At 40.6% G+C, this 24,557-nt stretch overlaps 1 pseudogene across 1 annotated transcript in view; it reads right to left on the bottom strand.

The window, feature by feature from the left end:
* Dcdc1-ps1 (doublecortin domain containing 1, pseudogene 1) overlaps positions 1-24,557 on the bottom strand; it is a 410,625-nt pseudogene that overhangs the window by 210,959 nt on the left and 175,109 nt on the right. Inside the window, exons 13-14 of the transcript NR_175340.2 lie at positions 21,666-21,836; positions 757-913 (exon numbers count right to left, since the gene is read on the bottom strand). The product of NR_175340.2 is annotated as a doublecortin domain containing 1, pseudogene 1 (transcript). The remainder of the gene's footprint in view (positions 1-756; positions 914-21,665; positions 21,837-24,557) is intronic.

Below are 24,557 nucleotides of genomic sequence, written 5' to 3'. Positions count from 1 at the left end.
CTTTTCTTTCTTTCTTTCTTTCTTTCTTCGGGATACATTTACGCAGGAATTTACCAATCCACAAAAAAATTTACACGATGCTCGGCAAATAGCCAGTAATTATTGTGAGATAACGTTCGGCCCTGTGAGGAGCACAGCTTCGATAGGAGAGGGTTCTCCAGCTTTACCAATCTATCCCAGGCTGTCCTGTCAGTGGTGCTTAGGAAGTTAAGACTTTATTTGTGAAAACAGAGAGAAATACTGGGGAATCATGTTGTCTACAGCTTCATAAATCTTGCTTAAGATCCTTTTCAATTACCATCCATTTCTCCTTTAAAAAGGGACCCAAAAAAAAAAAATAGGGGAGAGGAAGCAGGTCAGGGCAGTGTGTGGCAGCGACAGTGTGATGGGCTTGGGCCCCCCGTGGTGTTTCCATCTGCTATCATTAAGGTGACTACTCAGACATGAACAAATCCCTCTTGCTGTGCTGACAGGCAGACCTCAAGAAGTATGACAAGGCTTTAAGACAGAAAGTCAGGGGAGAGAGAGAGAGAGAGAGAGAGAGAGAGAGAGAGAGAGAGAGAGAGTCAGAGTCATACTCCTTCCATAAACAATGCTGCCTTATAAAAGAAATGTTCCTTATATTTTACTGGAATTCAAAAAATTTTTTTTCTTAACTCGTAAAGGGGTCTAACTCAGCTTCTCAGTTCTGCTAAATTAGTGCTAAACCTCTACCGGTAAGACTGAAGACAGACGGGATAAGCACCTTGCTCCTACCTGTATGCTTTCCCATAAGAGAGCCCATTTTATTTTTTGCCCATTCTTCAGCTGCAGTGGACTCTTAATCTCTTGACCATGCTGATCGAAAATCCGGGCTGAAGAAAAATGGAGGCCTCGTGAACTGATGGAGGAAGCTTGAAGCTGCTGGTGGATTCTGAGATGGAGTTGGTGGAGGGCAGGTGAAGGGGATGAGGAGGAAGACATAAGCTACATGAACATCTGTAACAAACTGTCTCTGCTCTGTAACAAATGGAGTCCAAACAAATGATAATTAAATTCATATAGAATGCTAAAAGAAGTGTGAAATGACGGCAATGTTTAGTTCAGTGTGAAGTAACAAAATGAGCGTGGGCTTTTAACCAGCAGGGGGTGCCACAGGCTTGTGATTGAGCCCTGACCCTTTGGCACAGAGCCTGAAAACAGATGTGACAGTCTCACAGAAAGAGCATTTAGCTTCCACACCCGGTAACAATCGTCTTTGATGAGGGCTATGTTTGTCATGTCTGCGCTGCACGGTTTGTTAGGCCTTTCCAGGCCAGATACAAGTTTTGCTGTTACAATAGGTAGGGCTAGCTCTCCATCCCCAACCAGCTTCAGGTACCTGGGAGGATGGGGGGCGGGGGGAGCGGTGGGGTAAGAACAATTTCCTACTTACAGGATTGCAAAATCGGCATGCCTCTCGGGCTCTGCAGGCACTTTTAGAGCTTTTCTGAGTATTTTCATTGCAAGCCCTGCAAACCTTGAGAGTAATTTCAGGAACCGATGCCTGGGAGTTGTAAGACTTAACTGGAGTGAGAATATGAGGTGAAGCCACTCTCCATTTTAAATAATAACGTCGGTGCCCTGCTCCTTGCAGCCAGAGACTAAGCTATAAAGAGGGTTCATATTTAAAACACATTTCAAATGTAAAGTAAATCCAGTGGAACTGTGGCATGAGAGGTACTTTAAAAAGACATCTTTCATTATCATCTGTCACCTTTGTTCGGCTTTCCCGCCCGGGCCCAGCACCTCACACTATCCATCACCGGACCCCTCCCCCAGCCTTCTGTCACAGGCCTTCTTTTCTTCTCTCCTTTGTCAGTTCTTGTACTTTCTTGATTTCTTATCACTCTTCGGTCTCTGCAGAATTGTAGTCTTTTAGATCTCTCTCTCTCTCTCTCTCTCTCTCTCTCTCTCTCTCTCTCTCTCTCTCTCTCTCTCTCTCTCTCTCTCTCATTAATTTCTGCCGAAGGCACACTCAAGAGTGCTGAATGCTGTGGCTTGGAACAAAAGACATTTCAAGGCCCATAAACATTTTGGGTGTCTCACTTCATTGGCCATAAAGCCTTGACGAAGTGCAATAGTGCGATACTCTTTAGGTCAACACTTGCACCTCAGAGCTAAGCCCCGCCTGCCCCAGTTGAAGGTAAATGATGGTAACGCTGGTGTCAATCAGACCCGTGTGAGCCAAACTTTTACTTAGAACGCCAAAGGGCTGGAATGATGGACTATTCCCTTTTATTTTATAAGTTAATATTCCTTACCCGACAGAGCCAGGTTAGGATGACAGCATCTGTCCTCTTAGGTTACTCAGGAGGTGAAAGCACGAGGCTGCATGGCTTTCTTTTCCTCATAAGTAGTTCAGATGTACTTCCTGTTGTATTTCCAGAGCCCCGTATTTAGCTCCCTGTGCCCTAGACTCTTGGGCTTAGTTTACTTGCTTAGCTTTCACTTCAGAAGACACGTGGTGCCCGTCATCTTTTTTAATCACAAGGCTTTTGCTTTCGAGATATCACTTTTTGGTAAGGAAGAAAGCCATGAAAGGTTTAAAGCCTGGTTTTGGGGCATGGGTGCATACAAAGGCCAGGACTGTGCATAGGATATAGATCAAATCCACCCTCACAGGGATCCTCACAATCTCTGTCTCCTAACTTGGTGACAGGTTGTACTTTTAGGTGTTCAGGGATTCAACAGTCTACAGGAGTTAAGAGCCTCTACATCTGTAGGTCCCTGGTTAGTGCTGGGCTGAGGAAACCAAAAAACTGTGATAATCTTTATCCATCCATCTTTAAAGCTATCATCACTGGGCCTTTACAGGATAAGAATTTTCTCTGGTATCTGAGTAGAGTAGGAAACCTCTTAGAATAGTAATTGAGACAAGTGTCCACACAAGGGGGCAGACGGCAGATCAGGAGGATGCTCTCCAACACAGTTGTGTGGTGCCCCTAGTTAAATTTCTGCAAGCCACACCCCCACTTGCTCGCAGACTGAGGCAAAGCACAATCTCAGTGAGTTATCGGCCAACACACAGTTTCCATGCAGTAACAGTTTTCTGTATAAGGTACGTCAAGTTTCATTATGTACTAAAATGTAAAATAGTGGTGAAAGGTCAGGAAACAAGATTCTTGGCCTTTGATACCACGGTGGTTTGTATAATCGTGGCTGTGATAATTAAAAAGAAAGAGCTAAGACTGGGGATCTTTTTCTAATAAATTAAAGTAACATTTTCCTGTTTCTCTGTGTTCAGCAATGATCCAGAGAGTGCCACCAAACTGAAATACAGCTTTCGTGATTGGCTCTACAAACCAGGTTATGAGTGTATCCAGAGCGAGGTAGGTCTGGGGGTGCTGGACTGTGTAGAGAAAAGAGCGAGCCTCTGAACAAAGAGGAAGCAACAGAGACCAAGACACTGGTGTGCACTCGGGCGCATAACCCCAATTTGTAAACAACGGGGTGTTCCGTGTCCTTTTATGCAAGACAAAAGCCCAAAATAAAGACCCTGAACATGTTGGTTCTGCCTGGAAAAAAAAGGATCCCAACTGTCTGGAAAATAGGCAAAGGTAAGAGTGCCCAAGATAACCCAGTGGGATTTGCTCAAGGTGAGCCTATTAGAGGACCAATGCTGTACGTCTCAGTCACTCAGGGTGCCTGGCTTAGAAATACTATTCCCAGAGTATGCCCTCCACCAAATATTACGGCACTTTTTTGAAAAGTGTGAATAAATGAATGAATAAGTGGAGAACAGTCTTTGATTTTCCAAACCAGTTTTCAGTATAGAAATATTTGTAAATACAAACATAGTGATGGTTGAGATGGGGTTAGATTATGGTCCACCCAACTGAACCTCACCTTGCAGGACAACAGATGACTGTGCTTTATAAACTGCCTGAAGATGTGTTAGCATTGACTCTAAGTTGAACGGGGCATGCTCTTACTCACATAGACTGTTTCTCACTCTGCATTGTATCATCACTTTGAGTTGGGCTATCAGAGTCTAAATCTCTCTGACAGATGTAAACAGAGATCTCTCCAGCATCTTTAACATTTTCAAATACCTGAAAAATGAGCACATATAAAAATATAAATAAATATAGGTGGACACATATATGTAAATGAGCATGTGCAAAGCAAAGGACCAACTGTCTGAAGGTGTGCAAGTAATTGGCTGTCAAATCAATAGCACTGAGAGAGAGAGAGAGAGAGAGAGAGAGAGAGAGAGAGAGAGAGAGAGAGAGCTCTGTTCCCTCCTTAGACTCGGTGTCTCTCTCACCTGACTCCTATTCCCCACCTTCTCAAAATAGAAGACAGCGTGGACCCGGGAGGAAGAGCACTGGTCCCAGCAGATGCTTAAATGGAGCAAACATCAGCAAAAGGTCAGCTAGCAACCAATTAACTAGCTCATTGCATTCTCCTTGGAAAAACATAAAGCCACAAATTGCATGGAGAATGTTCAATTTGTTTTTAAAAGATATCAGTGTGCTGTTCATCTTTTGACTCATTCAACGAAATTCAACCTGACAGGTTTATTACGTAACTGGATGCTGAAGGTCAGCCATCTTAACTGCACAAACTCAACAAGTTGTTGAAAACAGAGATAAAATATTGCATTATGCAACAGTCGCTGGGAGAAAAGGAAAAAAACAAAACAAAACGAAAAAAACCTGAGAGCTGCAAATGTTCTGGTCAAAAGGATACGAATAAACCAGTCCTGACAGGAAGGCCCCACTGAAGTGAACACTCCCCCTGTCCACACTGAGGATCCATGCAGGGTGCTCCATTCACTAGGCAAGAAAGGACTCTGGCCAGAGGGAGGCCTGATGAATAATTTAAATCCCTGCTTTTTAGCTTTTTTTTTTCTTCCTCAAAAGTTCTTTTCTTCCATTTCTGATATGCCCATCACATTTCAGTGTGGGGCTGTTTTACATATAGTTCGTGCTATTTCCAGAGAAGATAAGTTGGGAGAACAACTTCCTGAAAAACAGAAAATTGCCTTTTGTTCTTCTGAGACAGTTCAAACTTTAATCGGTAAGTTTTAACCCAGTTTGGGAAATAATGTGCTTCAATAGCGCTTCTGCACCCTACTGGGGGAAAGGGATTTAAAAAGGGTAATCATGTAAAAACCCTAGGGATGATCCTACTCAGAGCTCATACAGTGCCACAGTGGCAGGGGCACAGCCTATGGCCTCTGCCTGGCAGCACCAGATTATTAATCCCTGAAGTGTCTTTTCCTAATGGGGGATTTAGAAAGAAGGAAAGAAAGAAAGAAAGAAAGAGAGAAGGAAAGAAAGAAAGAAAGAAAGAAAGAAAGAAAGAAAGAAAGAAAGAGGGAAGGAAGGAAGGAAGGGGAAGGGAAGGAAGGAAGGAAGGAAGGAAGGGGAAGGGAAGGAAGGAAGGAAGGAAGGAAGGGGAAGGGAAGGAAGGAAGGAAGGAAGGAAGGGGGAGGAAAGAAAGGGGGAGGAAAGAAAGGGAGGGAGAGAGGAAGGGAGGGAGAGAGGAAGGGAGGGCAAGGGAAGAAAGGCAGAAAGAAAGAGGGGGAGGGAGAGAGAGGAAGGAAGAAAGGAAGGAAGAAAGGAGGGAAGGAAGGAGAGGCGAAGGAGGAAGAAAAAAGAAAGGAAAGAAGGAAGGGTAGATTTTTCTGAGTGACAATACAATTCTCAGGAAGCAGTTTCTCTAAGCTTGCAGATATGAAGGAGGTGAAGTGGGAGAATTGTGCTAGTCCAATAATTTCTTCAAGATGCTCATCTGAAATGAAACTCTCAAACAACACCGGAGCTTACGAGGAAGGTGGCTATTCCAGTTTATGTTGATAGATACGAGGCTGAAGAACTTGTGGATGCCCCTTTGTCTAGACTGCTAGACCGTGGTCCCAGAGTACAGCAAGTTATATTCTAGGGAAAGGCAGTGTGGGCTCTAACTGCAAACTGTGAAGCGAGCTCTGCTCCACACCTAGCACCATCATTCGCCGCTGCTTTGTTCACGGCTGATAATGAGACTTCCTGTGCTGTCTGGGAACAAGAGTCCAACAGACAAAAAAAAAAAAAAAAAAAAAGGCAGGGAAAAAAATTAGTGCAGTGAAAACAGAAACACTGGCTTTAATTCCCCAAAATTCTCCAGGGGCTCCCACAGTTAAGCAACCATTCCTCCAAGCAGGATTCTTTGACGCTTTTTTTTTATCTTTATTAACTTGAGTATTTCTTATTTACATTTCGATTATTATTCCCCTTCCCGGTTTCCAGGCCAACATCCCCCTAACCCCTCCTCCCTCCCCTTCTTACGGGCTTCCTCTCCTCATCCTCCCCCCATTACCACCCTCCCCCCAACAATCACTTTCACTGGGGGTTCAGTCTTGGCAGGACCCAGGGCTTCCCCTTCCACTGGTGCTCTTACTAGGATATTCATTGCTACCTATGGGGTCAGAGTCCAGGGTCAGTCCATGTATAGTCTTTAGGTAGTGGCTTAGTCCCTGGAAGCTCTGGTTGCTTGGCATTGTTGTTCATATGGGGTCTCGAGCCCCTTCAAGCTCTTCCAGTTCTTTCTCTGATTCCTTCAACGGGGGTCCTGTTCTCAGTTCAGTGGTTTGCTGCTGGCATTCGCCTATGTATTTGCTGTATTCTGGCTGTGTCTCTCAGGAGAGATCTACATCCGGTTCCTGTCGGCCTGCACCTCTTTGCTTCATCCATCTTATCTAGTTTGGTGGCGGAATAAGTATGGGCCACATGTGGGGCAGGCTCTGAATGGGTGTTCCTTCTGCCTCTGTTCTAAACTTTGCCTCCCTATTCCCTGCCAAGGGAATGACGCTTTTACTTTCCCAAGTGCGTTTGGTTTTAAGCCCACTGAACTAGGCTCCTGACACTACCAGTCTCGGGTGTCATTTGTGTATCAAGTATTTCTACTTCTAATGTGCAGCATTTAGGTTGAACGTTTCTATCACAGAGGGGATGCAGGTGAATGAAAGCTTGCTTTCCTGTTGCTCATGGTTGATTTAAAAAAAAATCAGCTACTAATACGGCTCACTTCCTATAGTTCTAAAATTAAACTCTTACCTGAGAAGCACCCAAAAGCACTTCTTAACCCAAAGCAGCCAGGGCTAGCCTTGGCACTCTAAGTAACAGAAACTAGAAAATAACGATCTGGATCCTCTTGAACAACACAGTTCATGATAACAGAATGCCTACACATAGGAGTGTATGTCTATGCCCTGGTTGCATAGAGCATGGAGATCTCAAGTGCTCTGAGTGGCATAGAACTTTCATTCTCTTCAACGTTGACAGTGATTTTTCTTGAGCAAGGTTAAATTTGGTTGACACTAGTGGTTCCCTGATATGTAATGAATGTATGCACCCATTTATTGAGTGCTATAGAATGTCAAGTATTGGCCAGGCAGTTAAAACATCCTAACTGAGTATAAGGTCTCTGTTTATGAGACTATTATTGTCTGCCGGGTAAGGTGAGGAACAGACAACAGGCAACACACACACAGTAAGAATTCTATCTACTTTATGAAAGCACATCTAGAGCCCTGAGAACTGACATTTATATGATTTCCTGGGACTTCTTAAGCAAGAAGAATGTGGAATTAAAAATGAAAGACAGTATAAAATATTCATTTAGACTATAATAAATATTCATTTAGACTCCATAAACTGCATACATTTCAACTCTCATACAGGAAAACCACTATAAGCATTAAATAAAGTTGCGAATATATTCTCCACGATTAATTTTCCAAGGCCCATTCTCTGCTCACCTCTTTGCATGGTTGTTCTACAACTGTTTTATCAGAAGGAACATGGAGAACTTGGCCAAGGCACAAGCAGTTTCATGAAAATCAGGGATAGGACAAAGATGTCTTCCTTTCTGTCACATGACTGAGGACAGTTGTTGTTCTTGACTGAAAAGGTCTCTCTTGGTGTCCTAAGTGTCTGATCAATTCATAAAGGTTTTGAGAGTTGAGTTTGAACTTGATAAAAAACTGTACTCAGTTTTCTTCAAAGTATGAGTTATAAAATGTGGGAGAGTTTTTCACAAATTAGTTGGATCTGCTAAGTTTATAGCATGCTGGACTTCTGTTAGCTGTGTTCTGTTGTCTACTGCACAGAAAGTACAACTCTTTCTGACCACGTGGCCATCTTTCTACCTCAAAACAGCTCGGAAAACTGGGCTACACAGAGAACTAACTACAGGGTACTGATCACTTTCCGCTATGTTCAAACTCGATGTGACTTCATGCCACAGTTTAGATCTTATATCCTGGCAAAAGCTTATATATGGAAGGATGGGTCCCAGGATATTGCTACTGGAGGATCCCAAAGCCTCTAAGAGCAGGACTGACTTATCTCTAGACAGGTCCTAGGTTGTTACTACTTCACCACTGAATGGACAGCAGGACTCCCATTCTGGGAGCACCGTCGCTGCACCGTATTCTGCAGACATGTTTTGTTATGCTGCTTACCACAGGGTCAAAACCTTGCTGTGAGAAAGATTGGCCATTCTTTAATTTATATTGGTTATCTATGACATTGGGTTATGGTATAGAAGTACTGCTAACCTAACTCAATCAGTTTTCTCTGAGCCACACCTCAAAAATGCCATAGCAACTCTGATACAATGTGGTGCAAAAGAGAATGAAAAAAAAAACTGAATTGAAAGAGGCAATAGTCTTAGCCACTGTGGTTAAAATATATTGTGTTTGCAAATTTTATAGGAATGCATGCTCATGTGACCTATATAACTGAAATAGGCCTGCTCTGTGTCTGAAGGACTTAGGCATTAGCATCACATGCATACAATTCTGAGTAAGGGAGAAGGTAGTGCTATTTGAGGGAGAAACAACGCAGTAGGACAGGTGCCACACCCCTGGGCTCATCTACTGGGGTGGGCACAACTGTAAGTAGATGCTCAGGGTAGGCCCTCTTAGAATAGTGATTTGGAAATGAGAGGGAGAAACAAGCAGATCGGCTTGGAGAAAAACACTGTAGCAGAGGAAAGCACAGAGGAAATAATTCAGCAAAAATGTGCGGTGTGTTCCAGCGGTGGTTAGGAAGCCATTGTCACTGCAGCAGAGGGAGAGAGGCAAACACAAAGCCAGAAAAAGGCCAAGAAGGGAAGAGGGAGGGAGTGAAATGTTCTGATAGAGGCACATGGAGATCAAAGACAACTTTCTCCCTCTTGTCCTTCCTGAGGGTACACTGAGTCCTCCTGAAATATTCTCCTGGCCCATCTCACTTTGAGTGCTGGGATAACCGATGTATACAAGCCACATTAAAAAAAAAAATCTTGGATGTTAGGGACATCCAACACGAGCTCAGGTTACCACGTCAGGATTATGCCACCCACTTCTTCAGCAGCTGAGTCAACTTCCCACCTAACTGGTGAGTGGTGGCTACTTCACAGTGTACTTTCACCAGTGGTGAAAACCAGAATACTAACTATAGACATGGTAGAGAAATGGTTGGTTTTTATCGTTTCTTCCAAAGTCGTGTTGTTTATGCTGATTAGCGGGGCTGAGAAATAAATTCGATGGCTAGGCTAATGTTGTTGAAACAGGTCTATCAACATAAAGTAAGCGATGTGAATATAATTTCATATGCAGTATTTGTAAAAGCATGCACAAATCAATAAATACCAAAATGATTCTATTTATTACACAGATATCTTAGAGAGTGGCTCAGATTTAAACTACATAGAGCAAGCTGACATGGATGGGGATTTGTGAGCCAATACTGTCCTTTGATAAGTTTGCCAGGCATCACGTACAACATCGCTTGATGGGCTGCAAAAGCTCTTGTTCAGTGGCATTATCTGGCCTTTAATACTCTACGTCTGGTTAAGAGCTAGCTGTTGGGGAACAGCAGGTTTCCAACTCTACCCAACCACTGGGCAGACCACCCAGGAAGCCCTCCATGGTGTGAGCAGAAGGCCAAGTGCCTGAGCTTCAAAATGCCTCAGGGTGCAGTGCTGTCAAGAGGCAATAATAGAAAAATGACCCTGCAGTGTGCTGCTAAAAGTCAGGGGCTGCACGGCAACAGGATTTACGCCAAGGGGTCTGTGCGGATAGATAATACAGCCTCACAAACATCACATGCTGTATTTTAGGTGGATATAATTTAAAATGTTGCGATAAACTTATATGTTGTCTGGACTGGGGTCCTCTGAGATCAGGTACTGAAACACGAAGAATTGCCTACAGGAAGTTCACTGGGGGACATTCAGGACCAATCTTGGGAACCTAGGGAGGCAAGGTTGCTGGAGAAGAAAAGCTGTGCACATTGCCACAGACCTCTCTTAGGAGCTCTGGAGCTAGAGAGGCCCACATCTAGAACCAACCACATTCAGAGTAAAGACACAGGAGCTATTCCTGTCTCTTAGACAAAGGCTAGGCATAGACCTCAGTACAGGAAAAGGCATTCATTTCTTTGAATGGCGACTGTTGAGGGAGAATGTAGCTGTGGTAGTAGGGAATGGATATCTCAGTCCTTCAGAGATGAACCAGTTGGCAGTTCAGAACTCGGGACACACATCACTTTCCTGACACTGCCCCCCCCCCCAATACCATCCTCAAAAAACAGAAAGGTTACTTAAGAAGAGTGTTAATTTTATGTTTCAGAAAAGTCTACCATTTAGAAGTACCAAAAGCAGATGAAATAGGATTTTAGGGGAGACCAAAAAGACTCTGACTACAAAGTACCCCTCCCCCAGACTTACCAAGGCACTACTCTGCTGGCACAATCTCCAGTTAGAGATTCATTCCTTTATCACAATTAAAGTGCCTCAGCTGTAGAAGAGAAAGCAAGAGTCAGAATTATTACTTATTGATCCCTTTATAGGCTATAATTGTCAATTTCAGCTTATTGAACCCAAGTTAAGGCTCGTAGACAGGCAGTCCGGAATCAGTGGGAGATCAAATCAGATGGCCTTGAACAACAGGTCCTCTTTTTATTTGTCTATAGATTGGTTCCAAGGAAAATGATTGTTCAAAAAATTTTTGAAGCTAACTTAATTTCAGAGAACATATCTCCTAGGAGTAAATTTTGAAGAAAGGATGGAAACAAGAGTGAAGACCTGACAGTCTGGATTGGGATAAGAATGACAGGAAGGGCAGGGCAGATGGAAGATCGTTGTGGTGGTTTGAATACGAATGGCCCTCGTAGACTCCCGTGTTTGAATGCTTAGCCCATAGGGAGTGACACTATTATGAAGGGTAGCCTTGTTGGTGTAAATTGGCCTCGTTGAAGGAAGTGTGTCAATTTGGGGGTGGGCTTTGAAGTCTCCTATGCTCAAGCTATACCCAGTCTCCTGCTGCCTTCAGATGAAGACGTAGAACTCCCAGCTCCTTCTCCAGCACATGTCTGCCCGGGTGCCACCGTGCTACTCCTCATGATGATAATGGACTAAACTGGGAGCCTGCTTTAATGGAATGTTCTCATTTGTAAGAGTTGCGGTGCTCATGGTGTCTCTTCACAGCAACAAAACCCTAAGACCATTGTGAAGTCTTCAAGGTGGCTTTCATCTGCTCCACAATCCACCCTAGAAAAGCTGAATGCCCCCCCTTAGGTGTCTAGTTACATTTCACTGGAGTGCCTTCATTTACTCCAGTTCTGTACTTAACTATGGACAAAGCAAAGTGACTAAAATATGGAGAATAGTCTGACAGAAATAATCCTTTCTCCAAGTACAGTTGTCATCAAATTCACTCTCTAACTATTCTAAACCAACAGTAAGGCAATTTATTGGACAACCATGTCCTTAGCCAGGGTACTTAATGATCCCTTGTGCTGAGACTTTCTTGAGGTAAAAGAGAACAGGATTTTCACTCTGATTAATTAGGTGCTTGAAATTATATTTAACTCTCATTAGAGTGTCATGTATATGGGTTGCATGTACTACAATGTATTAATACAGGCGTTCAGTAAATAAAAGTCTCCATATAACCCTTTGAAAAGACTATTAGGGAATCTTTAATGAACCAAGTATAATCACATATCCCAAATTCCACTTCACTGAGGTTAATGAAGATTTCAGGACTTAATAAGAACTAAATCAGAACTAATTTTCCCATATTCCCAGTCCTGAAATCATATTTTAGATTGGGGATAGAGTAAAAGTTTTTAATGCACTTCAGTTTGGTTTTTTAATGAATGATGCCTGTGACAATGACTTTGCCCTAATGTGAATAGCTGCTTCAATTAGCCAAAAGTTATACAAGCCCTGTTTACAGAAAAACGTTTTTATCTACTGTAAGTAGAATCCTAAGCAGGTTTGCAAATACTGGGCAATCTGCATTATGGGTTATTCAGATAAAGGATTCTGCTTGGGAATGCTCCTGATGAGTCAGACGAACATAGGTGTCAGTGGATAATGCCGGGGAGGGGAACATATGTGGGCAGGGAATCTTAGCAACTTGAGCATATCAAACACTCTGTGAAAAAGCTAATTGAGAGGTAAAAACAAATTAACTGCTATGGAGAAGGACAATCTCCCTGAGCGAGTGAGCGCCAGCAGCAGTAAGGTTCAGTGGTTCATTTAGTAGGAGTCACTGCTGGGACCGTAATACAGCTCTGGCCCGTGGACTTTCCCTGCTGACTGCCCACCTGGCAATTCTCTGGGCACCTTCCAGGATGTCAGCGCTGCACAGGCAAAGCCTGTCTCATTACTACACACGCTGCGTGGGAGCTCATGCCGCCACCGATTGCTTTCCCCCGAGTTTGCTACCAAAGCTGTTTTTCTGTTCAGCACGTGGAGACAGACAAGATTGGATCTTCCAGAGCAGAAAGATTTACATCTGGCTGCAGAGGCCTGTCAGCAAAAGCAGCTCTGGAAAGATGAACGTGTGGGATGTGGGAGGGGCAACTCAGTGTCCATCTCTAGGTGCTATCCAGTCAAGGGGTTGGAAGGCACACATCATATTCCTGAGTCTCAGAGTCTCTCAGTTTCCTTACCTGTAAAATGGGTAGTAGAGCTAAAATATCACTGTGTAGTCAGCAGAAGAGGATTGTCTCCATCATATTTTGTCCAACTTTTAAGTAATGATGAAATTTGTGTTACTGAGATTTAATACTAACCATTTTAATATTTAATATTCCTAACTAAGATTTAAGTCAAATCTTAGTTCTTCCCCATTTTTACTCAAGTAACAGGTGACATAGAGTTTCTCATGGGCTATAAACATGTATTTGGGGGGCCAGGCAACAAGGGAAGCTAAGCTCTCTTTAGAATCAGGCATGTAAGTTGCTTTTTATTTACAATAATAAAGCAAACCACAAGGATTTGGTAGTGACTTACAGACAGAAGTAATGTGTATATATATATATATATATATATATATATATATATATATATATATATATATATATATTCTGCATGTATATATGCAGAATAAAAGATAAGATGTAACCAAAAAAGCTTTGTAAAGAGACCCTCCGGTTCTATGGATAACTGATCTCCTGGGCATCAAATCGATCCACAGAGATTTAAGTACATAAGTAAGCTTATTAATGCAAACAAGATTGGATCTTGTGTGCCTTCCAACCCCTTGACTGGATAGCACCTCGAGATGTACACTGAGTTGCCCCTCCCACATCCCACAGAGAGCTTTAAACTTGCTTAAGCGACCACAGAAAAAGGATGCAGATCTTAAACAGTCTTGAGGTGCTCTTGTGCTGTTTATACAGCTCATCTGAGTGTCCAGGGCACAGAAAAGGCCAGAGGATGCTGTAAATGAAAGTCAGCATTCTTTCTTCCATTAACCAAATTGGCCCATTTAAAATACACAAACAAGCTTATGAGATACAATGACGGGAATTTGGTATAGGGGTATGAAGGCTGACATATTAGCCTTGCCTTCAAAGGGTGTTCAATTGCTCTATTTATATAAAATTAATCATAGTATTGGGCCCAGGAGTTAAAAAAAACTATAAGTCACTACCAAATTCTTGTGGTTTGCTTTATTATTGTAAATACAAAACAACTTTCAGGACTGATTCTAAAGAGAGCTTAGCTTCCCTTGTTGCCTGGCCCGCTACCATCCCCAAATTTTACAAGCTTTAGATGCCACAGAAACTGGATCTGCCTGCACTGGCAGTAAGTGCAAGGCAACCCAGAGAGCATCAGTAACCAATTGTGTGTGAAAGCACTAATTCCACTGAAAAGGCATGGCGTACCCACCGTCCACGTCCCTCACGCCTGTCCCACCCACTCACACATCACTTGCTCATCAATCCTCTGACACAATCACCCACCTTACTACACGCTCACTCTCCCTCCCACCATCCCCTACTGATTTGCTAATACCCTTTCCCATCAATCCTTTCCATCCTGCTTTCCCAGGCTAACACTGCTGACAGCATCTCTGTGGGGGTGAAAAGGAGGAGGAGTTGCAGGCAAAGCACAGGACCAGGAAGGCAGAAGTCAGTGAGCCATGGCAACAGCAGATGCTCTCATAGTGGCTGGAGGGCTTGGCAGCAGTAGGGATGTGGAGTTAGAGGGGGCTAGGGAAGTAAGAGAAGAAAGTGAGAGAGGAAAGAAAGAGAAGAGAGGGAGAGGCACACCTGTTGCCTGAGGAGCTTGACATATTGTAGTACAATGAAGGTGAAGGCATTGGGAATCCTCCACATGAAAAGCTTTTAAGAACAGTATCAACTAAGCTCCCAGAGACTAAACCACCAAACAAAGAATACACGTGGAGGAACCCATGGCTCCGGTTACATATGTAGCAGATGATGGCTTTATCAACAGGAAGGCAGGTCCTTGGTCCTGTGGAGGCTTGATGCCCCAGCATAGGGAGATGCTAGAGTGGTCAGGTGGGAGTGGATCAGTGGGTGGAGGAGTACCCTCATAGAGGCAAAGGAGAGGAGGGAGAGGGAGGATGGGATGGGGGTTTGGAGGGGTAACCATGAAGGAGGATATCATTTGAAATGTAAACAAATGAAATGATTTTTAAAAAGAAAAGATTTTAAGTTTCATTAGCCAGAAAATGTATCCCTATAATGCTACCAAAAACACATTCATTGTGTGAATAGTTATATAGAGATAACAGAATTGCAGTCTGTAGGACTTTTATCCTGAGATTCCTCAAATTTGTTGTGTTTTAACATTTTATTTTTTAAAAAAAGGAATTTCCCATAATGAAAATCAATATCTGGGCACTATCTTTTTAAATGTGTCATAATATTACACCATGTAATTGTAAAAATGAGACAAGAAACATGGAAAAGATATGTCTTTTTAAGGGGTTCTCCTGTTAAGACTAACCTAAAAGACACTTTCTAAAGGACCAGTAAAGGGCATGATGAGGATAAACAGCTCAGTAGAGATGGGAAAGCATCATCCACAGTGTCAAAGTGCCTCAGATCAGAACGGCCTGCACTTGGCCCCTAGGGAAGAGCGGTATCTAGAGTCACATGATCATTATTATTGTTTATTCAGTTGTTTGACTTTAATTTTATTTTAGATTTTTGTTGGGGTATATGTTATATATTGAATGTATTTCCCATACCCATTACCCAGACATCTTCTCTTTGTTCAGTCACTTTGTGTCTTAACTATCCGGCTTCTGTTTTCCTTATACATTCATATGCGTGATTGTGTATGACTGTCTGAGATCTGGGGACTGCAAATAGAAGAAAACATAATATTTGTTTTTCTGAGCCTGACTTCTTAGATTAACCTACAGTAGCATCCATTTTCCTGCAAATGACACTCTTCCTTATGAACAACCCCATTGTATTCATAAACCACATTCCATTATTGTCCCTCTGTCGAGGGACACCTTAGTTGGTTCCTTAACTTACCTGTTACAAATAGTGCTGCAGTCAACCTAAGAGGGATACCCCAATGTGGAGTCTCGGGGTGTAGACCAAGGACTAGTATACCAGGATCGAGATGGAATCTTCCAGGGTTTTGATATGTACTTCTCTGATGGCTAGTGATGTGATAGCTCTTCATGTCTTTTGGCTAATTTTACGTCATCTTTTGAGAACGTTTTGCTCATTTAATTATTCCTTGACTGGGTTGTTTGTGGGATTTTTTTTTTAATGATCAGTTTTTTAAACTGATCCACATACTGATCCCCTGGTGAATGTATAATTAGCAAAGATTTTTCTGTTTGCAATACATGAGGAAGTCGGATGCCTAAGGACCATTTCTTCTTAAAACTGTTTTGGGTATCCCGAGTCTTTGGGAATTGTGAGTCACCTGCTTGCGTTTTTGCTGCTTCAAAGGATGTCTTTGGAATTTTGATAGCAATTACGTTGAATCTGTGGGTGATTTGGAGGTAGTGTGGATATTTTAAAGAGATTAATTCTTCAAGTCAACCAATAGATTTTTCCCTTTCACATTGTCATCTTTAATTTCTGCATCAGCGTTTTAACATTTTCAGTATATATACTTATCTCACCCCTTTGATTATGTTTTCTAAGCATTTTGCTTTTTATGATGCTATTTCAAAAAGAATTGTTTTTTTTTCTTCCTCACTGGCTAGTTCATTATTAGTATAGAGAAGCACCTGTATTTTTTGTATCATGAAAACTTACTGAATTCATTAGTTAGTTTTCAATAGATTTTTGCTGGCATCTTTAGGGTTTTCTATCTTTTACGACCACACCATCTGTAAAAAGAGTTAATTTTATTTTTTCCTTTCCAACTGAGTTGTAATTTATCTTCTTTATTGATCTAATTGTTCTGACTAGTATTTCTAAAGCTGTGTTGAATAGACATACTAAGAGATTTGTCTCCGTTTCCTGGCATCAGATCTTTGAAAAAAATATTTTCAAATTTTACCCGCTTATTAGGTTAGCTGTGGGATTTTCATACATGGCCTTCATTGTGTTGATGTAAGCATTTATGTTTATTTTGTTGAGTGTTTTTAATTGCAAGTGGACACTGAATATTATCAATATTTTCTGTATCTCTTGTGATATTAAATGGTGTTTCTCTCTTAATCTGTTAATAGGTTATATACACATTTTCATAGATTGATTTCTTATGTTGCTATCATTTAATCTTAGAAATAAATATTATTCACTTATATTTTATGATCTTTTGTGTACTGTTGAATTTGGCATGCTTGTGTATCATACAGAATTTTTAAATTTGTATCTTTCAGCTATTGTCATATACTGTCCTATATCATCCTATTTTCTCTTTTCTTGTGGTGCCTCTGTTATACCTTGATATCCTAGTCATGCTGATCTCCTAACATAAGTTTAAAGGTTCTCTTTCTTCTGGAATAGTTTTAGGAAAACGGATGTTAATTATTCTCTAACCATTTAGAGTAGTTCACCTGTGAAGACATTACTTTTCTTTGTTCGAAGGTTTCAGATACTAATATCATGGTCTTATTTGCTGTGTATGTGTGTGTTCAGCATTTTAATTTTCCTTGACTCAGTCTTAGTAGGTTGAATATTTATAGGACACCCATTTCATCTAGGTTATCTTACTGTTTGCAACAGGCCCTGGTGGCCCCTTTTGTTTCTAGGGTAACTGTGGCTGTCTTGTGGTCATAGTTAAGAGCTTGCAGCCGCTGATTACCTGCATTGAGTCTATTGAAGATTGGATGTCTCAACAATCAAGCATGGGTGTGGGAGGAACACATGGCATCCTGCTCTTCTCTGCTGAACAATGGAGGCGTCTTCCTCTTTCTCCATATCCCAGCCAGCGTCTGTTGTCACCATTATTGATTCTTAAGGTTGTTATGTGGCTTTTATGTAAGAAAATGGTATAAATACACAAATGGAGGGGATTAGAAGTCCATTGCCTTGTAGATTTTTATCAGCCATCGTTCTAAGACCAAAATGAATGGAAAAGAGGGAGAAAGAACAAAAAATATTGAACATAGAACTCTAAGAGACTGACAAAAACATTACCATTAGTTGTTTGCCCAGAAATTGAAGCTAAGACCTTATTTCTAAAGACACCATACACTTATGTCAGAGAATATGGGAGAAAGACACACTGAGAGATTCTCTTCTGGTGACTAGCTCTTATGTAAGGTAGGATCTATGCAAGCCACCAAGGGAAACAAGCAATGAATAGACTTTCCCTGCTGCAATGCCTATGAATAACAATAATACAAGAAAGGTAAGAAAATCCCAAAAGTTGCAATACTCATGCTGAGAGACTAGGTGTAACCATCAGCTGTCTAGTTTGACTTATGGCCTGCTCATCTGGAGGTAATTTATGCTGGTACCATAAAACCTACCCTACTATCCATGCCTGATGAGGCTAATAATCCTAAAATAGAACTCACTGCTGCCAATTTGAATAAACCAATATAATTTCTCTCTGCATTCCAAATGTTTCTCCTTATACCTACAAGTAAACATCTCTCATCGAAGAAGCTTCTTTTTGCAGGAAGCGGAGATCTTTACAGAAAGCCACAACTGGTCAAAAAGAAGAGTACAAACAACTGATAGATATCCAGCCACACCTTATATACCTACAAGAAACCAATACACCTACAGCTCAGGGAACATCACAGAAGAGGAAACAGAAAGACTGTAAGATCCAGAGGACCAGGACAGGATATCTACTGAGAGATACCGTTCTATGCACAACATGGAGGCTACACCCAGGAAATCTCATCAATACAGCCATACCTAACAAGCTCTAAAAAATGATGATACCAATTGGCATGTGCCAAGCAACAATAAAACATGAGATGCTCTATTGCAAATTCCACACAGCCAACATAATGTGCTTGTTAATTTTTGCCTTCTCATATAGTTACAAATGAGAAAGAACACTACAATTCTGACCGGAATATTAATTGGTGTTCCTATCTACAAAGCAAAAGTTAAACCAGAGAGATGTGCCCATGTTACTGTTAACTAGTGTCGCGAGGAACTTCTTTCTATCTCAGAAAATGATTTTTCATGTCCGTTTTGTGTGTGCTAGTCACAGTGTGACAAATATAGAAATTTTATCATTTTAAATTTAGTCTAAATTATTTTTTATTAAACACCCAATCAAGACTTGGCTCAGCTTTGTTTTTGTTTTGTTCTGTTTGTTTCCAGAAAGGGTCATGTAAATATGTTAGAATTTTAGTAAATATGTTAGAATTTTAAAGTCAAACAGTTTACCTCAACATTCAAACAAGTGTGGCTATGTTCTAATTAAAATGTATTTAATCTCCACCCCAACACCATAACACACCACAGCTTCCAGGGAGATTTTGTTTCTTTGTTGTTTGTTGTTTGTTTTGTTTCTTGTTTTCTTTTGAGGGGAGATTGCAATGGCAGAGGGCAGATATGGAGGGACAGAGAGATGAGTGGGATTGGGGTGCACGATGTGAAATTCACAAAAAAAATCAATAAAAAGCTTTTTTAAATGTACTTAAAGGAAAACTGGAAAAAGATCTCCCATGGCTTGTACCATGGTTTAGTAATCAACTAAACCTTAACTCAAGCCCTTGCTTGTATCATTTACCAGTTTCTGTCATGTATGCACTCTGACTGGTCAGTTTTGAGTCATAACAAGTCATGATGGAACACAAACTTTGAAAGTAAGGCATCATAGCACACTCACAGATGCTCACACCACACACAACACACAGTGATAACCCTGAGAGAACAGACAACAGTGAGATGTCATCAAATAACCTGAAAGACGTGGGCATCAGCTATCTTTTCATAAGATCAGTTCCCAATGCTTTTAACAATGCCAGTATTTAACCACTGGCTCTCAGAATGCTTGATAATTTAACTGTTCTTCACAGGCTGCTTGAAGTCAGCTTCTGGACACTAAACCAGTTCCCCTCAAATTAATAGGAGCAGAGAGCACTGGTGTTTCTCAGATGGTCTCCAGATAACACTCTTCAGCCAAATTTGGAAATGACCACTGTGTTGACCACTTGTCATCACAAGCTAAAAGGCTGAAGAGTTGAACTGATTGATACCCGGAGCTCGGACTTAGAAGAATAATGCATGCCTTGACATGAACTCAGTATTACAAATGGGGAAACTAAATAGAGCAGCAACAGAAGAAGAATAAGGTGTTGAGTCTTTCCACGGTGGGGTGTAGGGTGGAGTCAAAGTAGGCGACATGTGTGGGAGAGAATTCTGGGTAGGTTATTTAACCATTCTAATGTGCTGGATGAAGAATTGTCAGTGCTAAAATCGAGCCTATAACACACTAGTGGAGCATTGGGTGTTTTATTTAGCTGATTTTAATAGTCTCATGCAGATTGTGGCTACTGTATTAGGCAGCACAGCAGGTACTTACAAATATTATACAACATGTTCGTTTGCTTATAAATTTCCTATTTGCTGGTGTGGAAAGAATTTTGAAGCATGCTGAAAGGGGGACTATGTGAAAGTAACAGTTCAGAGTCTGCAATTAAAATTTTACTGTCAAGCTAACATGCTAATATGATAAAAATTCTTCAGGATTAACAATGAATTTATGAGGGGAAAAAGTTTTCCCCAGTGGCACTACAGCCAATATAATAGTGAATTAAAAGGCACAATGACATCAATGTCATTAAGGTGACCAAAATACCTCGCTTGGATTATATCAATAGTAAGTATTTTTGCAGAATGGTCCACAACCAAGGCAAACCCCTGAAAAGAACAGAACTATTTGACTGTGGGAACCCTTGTCTTTGATGACCTAAATGTCACTCCTTGAATCCTTCGCTGACTAGCACAAACAATATATTCAAGGTTGAGTCACATTAACCAAAAGGTTGATTTTTAATGGTAATAGTCTCATTTAAAATGAATCCATGGAAATGTCATCACAAGCGAACAGAGTCTTTAAAATGGTTTTTTGTCACTAAAATTATATGCAAGGGATAAAGTGTTAGATGACGGATGGTCAGATTACAACTATTGTCCTATCCCCAAAAAATGGTCAGGAGGAAGACTTCTCCAAGAAGTTCTCTACAGAGAAAGGGTCACACTCTGTCCAATTCTTATCTCAGAGATCTTGGAGCTGTGAAGTATGAAGCTAAAGAGCTACAATAACTTGACAGAGGCGACACGGATATTCTATTATGAATATAAACATCTTACATTTCCTAAGCTTTTGGTATTTCATCTGCGTTAGACAAGGTGAGCTATTGTTTTTCTCTCCTAACAGTGCAACAGCAGAGTAGCCTGGGACATTTAGCCATCTTGTCCTGACAAATAACCAATTCACCTTTCCCCCTCAGTATATTCTTAAGTATTGATTTTGCCAAGTGAACTCAGATATGTGTCACACTTATCCAATACATATCCTTTTTTCTGGAAATGTAGTTTGAACATCAATCAGTCACCCGGCCTTTTCACCTCCAGTTTCTATTGCCACTGTCTGTCAACTATTAAACCTTGGCCATTTTCCAAATGCATTGTTTTTAGAAACTGAAATGTACACAGTATTTTATTTCCTTGAGAAGTTTGTGAATGTTCACCCACTGAAGTTTTTAATTTTTTATATTTACTTCTCTGTATCAAAGGCTACGTTTTATAAACTCCAGTTTCAAAAACACATAGGTATTTCTTATTAAAATCTATTTTCTGGCTAGTATTCTTAACCCTTACAAGTCAAACTTTGCTGCTGAGGACAAGATGTGACATTCAGCTGACAGCCAGTGTTATACAGGTCTTCAGGGGAATAGAATGTTTTTTGTCTCTGGCTGAATCCAGTGAGTGTCACAGAGTGACACCCACCTTGAGTTGCAGGCCTCTTGGGACCACACTGTTTGCTGGAAGGCTTTTAATGTGTTGGCAGACATAAGAGGAGAACTGCTCCTGCTCAGCCTGTAATTGGGGGCCAAGCTTAGCGAGATGACCTCTGTTGCTTTTGATAGCTGTCTGCAATTCATCAATCAGCATGCTCACCTGAAGGGGTTAAATTACAAGAGTTGTTAGCAAGAAGTAATTGTTGATGTCACACCTATTAGATCTTTGAGTATCTAGCCTGATAGGAGAAAATTACTTCAATTCAAGAATTTAAGTACAGCTCTATCGTCAGGTAAGGAGAATACAAGGGATAAACACATATCGCAACTACTCGCTTTTATTTGTAGAATCTCCCTCTCTCTGTTTCTCTCTCTCTCTCTCTCTCTCTCTCTCTCTCTCTCTCTCTCTCTGTGTGTGTGTGTGTGTGTGTGTGTGTGTGTGTCTCTCTGTGTGTGTGTCTATGTGTGTGTGTGTGTGTGTGTGTATGTGTGTGTGTGTGTGCACGCGCGTGCGCGTTTCCATTTACTTTGGTGTTATGGAATAGGTAGTCATTTAAAATTGCTGAGTGAAAACTAAGTCTAGGTATAAAAAGGAACACAAATCTAATACCTTTGCAAAAATATTTAAAATGTTTTCTAGGGAGTGGTAGACTGTGTGATGTCAGCCTTGTGTACATAATGAATTCTGGGAAAACCAGGGCTACAAAGTAGGACCATCTTTAAAAAAAGAAAGAAAAATACAACAACAGAGGAGAGAGAAAATAAACAAAATACTTAACAAAGTAAAACCTTCCCTAGACTTTGACATTCACTGTAATCTATTACAAATTTCATTTTACTGTATGTACCTTTTGTAGACTATTTTATTTTACTATGTATTAAATTAAAATGTTGGTTTATATATTGAATTCATTAAGATTTTGTCAACTTTTAAATCTTATTTTCATTCTAGACAGCATTCTAACTATACATAAAATAAAACAGAATTTTCCAGAAATAAAGTCTTTCAACACACATACCTTTGATGTTTAAATTTCTATTCTTCCAATCAGTGTAGTTAGGAAAGACATATGGCCTTTACACACTATATTATTCATGAGATATACTCAGGACTGAGAAATAACAAATTAAAGTCAAAGTTATATAGTTTTCTGTTTAAAAAGAACTACACTTCTTTAATTCTTCATTTTATTCCATAAATTTATCATTTGTGAAACTATGAATTGGATTTTTACATGTTGGAGCGTGGTCCAGGAATGAAGCCATGTGAGGACAGTTCTCAATACTTGCGAGAAAACTCCAATAAAACAACAAGAGTGATCTTAGTTCTTCAAAACATGGGATTTTTCTGGAATGTGCTTTTGTGCCCCTCCCAGATGTTGCGAATAGGAGTGAGTTTACTTCAGTGTTGCTAGTCACGTGCCTCTATGGAAACATGATTTTTGCCATGTACATCCTCGTGATTGCACAATTTACTCAGGTCATTCTTCTTAACCCTCAAGAGAATAAATTGTCTGATGCTCTGAATAAAGTTGGCTATTGCATGAGGCATTAGCCTGCCTCAGTTTTAGGCCCTTGCAGGTTCATACCTCCAACTAGAGTGGTAAACACTTATTTAAATGTTTGTCAGTATAGAGTAGTGAGAAAAATAGAATAGCAGAAATCTTCCTTATCCATATTCTTTAAAGTGATCGACTTAAGCCAATTTAGAGTTATTAACTGAACGTAATGCGAACATTGAAATCATGGGTTAAAAATCTAATCTCACAATTACAGGCTGGGTGACTTGAAACAGGGAATAAAACTCATCCATAAATGAAGAATAACACTCTCCTTGACATGGGAAGAACTAAATGGTATTCATCAAAAAACAACAAATATTACAGCTATCAACCTGAAGTAGGTATTATGCCAATGATCATTTTTGAATTAGCAAAAATAATGGGTTTCACGTGTATTTTGTTTTCTGTCTCTTCCCCAATTCTCCCATTGACCCTCTCCTTCTAACAATGTTTCTCCATTTATGTAACAAGTGACCTATTACTCTGTTTTACTCTTCCTCCTACTGAAGATCTTCTTTCCTTTCCGATGGTTTCCTTTCTTTTTATGTGACTTATACACATTCATACAAGTGTACACACACACACACACACACACATGTTTGCATGAGCATTTAAACAAATAAAAATCTAAAGACTATAGGATGCCTGCATGAAAGAAAATGTGGCAGTTGCTTGGCTTATTTTGCTGAACCTAATAAATTTCTTTCCATCCATTTTTTTCTGCAAATGCCATTATTTCATGTTTCTTTACAGCAGAATAAAAGTTCATTATGTATATGGAGCACATTTTCTTCGGTCCATTTATATGTTAGTGCACATCTAGGCAGACCTGGCTCCTTAGCTATGAGGATTAATGTGGAAATAAGTGTCTGTGCCCTTGAGAAAGTAGAACCAGGATAGCTAGATTATATGGCAGTTCTCAGTTCATGAGAAGCCTCCATGTTGGCATAGTGGCTAGACTAGTTTCTATGCCCACTCACGGTAAATAGGAATCCTCCTCTCTCCATTTGCTCTCCAGTATATATCACCAATGCTTTCTTAATGTAAGCCATTATGACTGGGATGAGATATTGTAATTTGTATCTCAATGTTGAAAACTGGTTTAAAATATCTATTAACCATTAATGCTTCTTAACTTTGATTGTAAATGTATTCAATTCACCAGTAAAAAGGTAGACTGAACGTTCTCCTAATTCTCAATATAGACAGGAATACTCAGACTCTGAATATCGGATCAAATTTTCTACCTCCCTGAACAGACCTCAACACCAAGAGTTCACAGGTTCGAGCCTGAACACTTGGCACAAGCTTTTACCTTC

This window comes from Rattus norvegicus, chromosome 3 (genome assembly GCF_036323735.1).
Source record: "Rattus norvegicus strain BN/NHsdMcwi chromosome 3, GRCr8, whole genome shotgun sequence".
NCBI lineage: Eukaryota > Metazoa > Chordata > Mammalia > Rodentia > Muridae > Rattus > Rattus norvegicus.
This window is presented reverse-complemented; position numbering and strand designations above follow the sequence as displayed.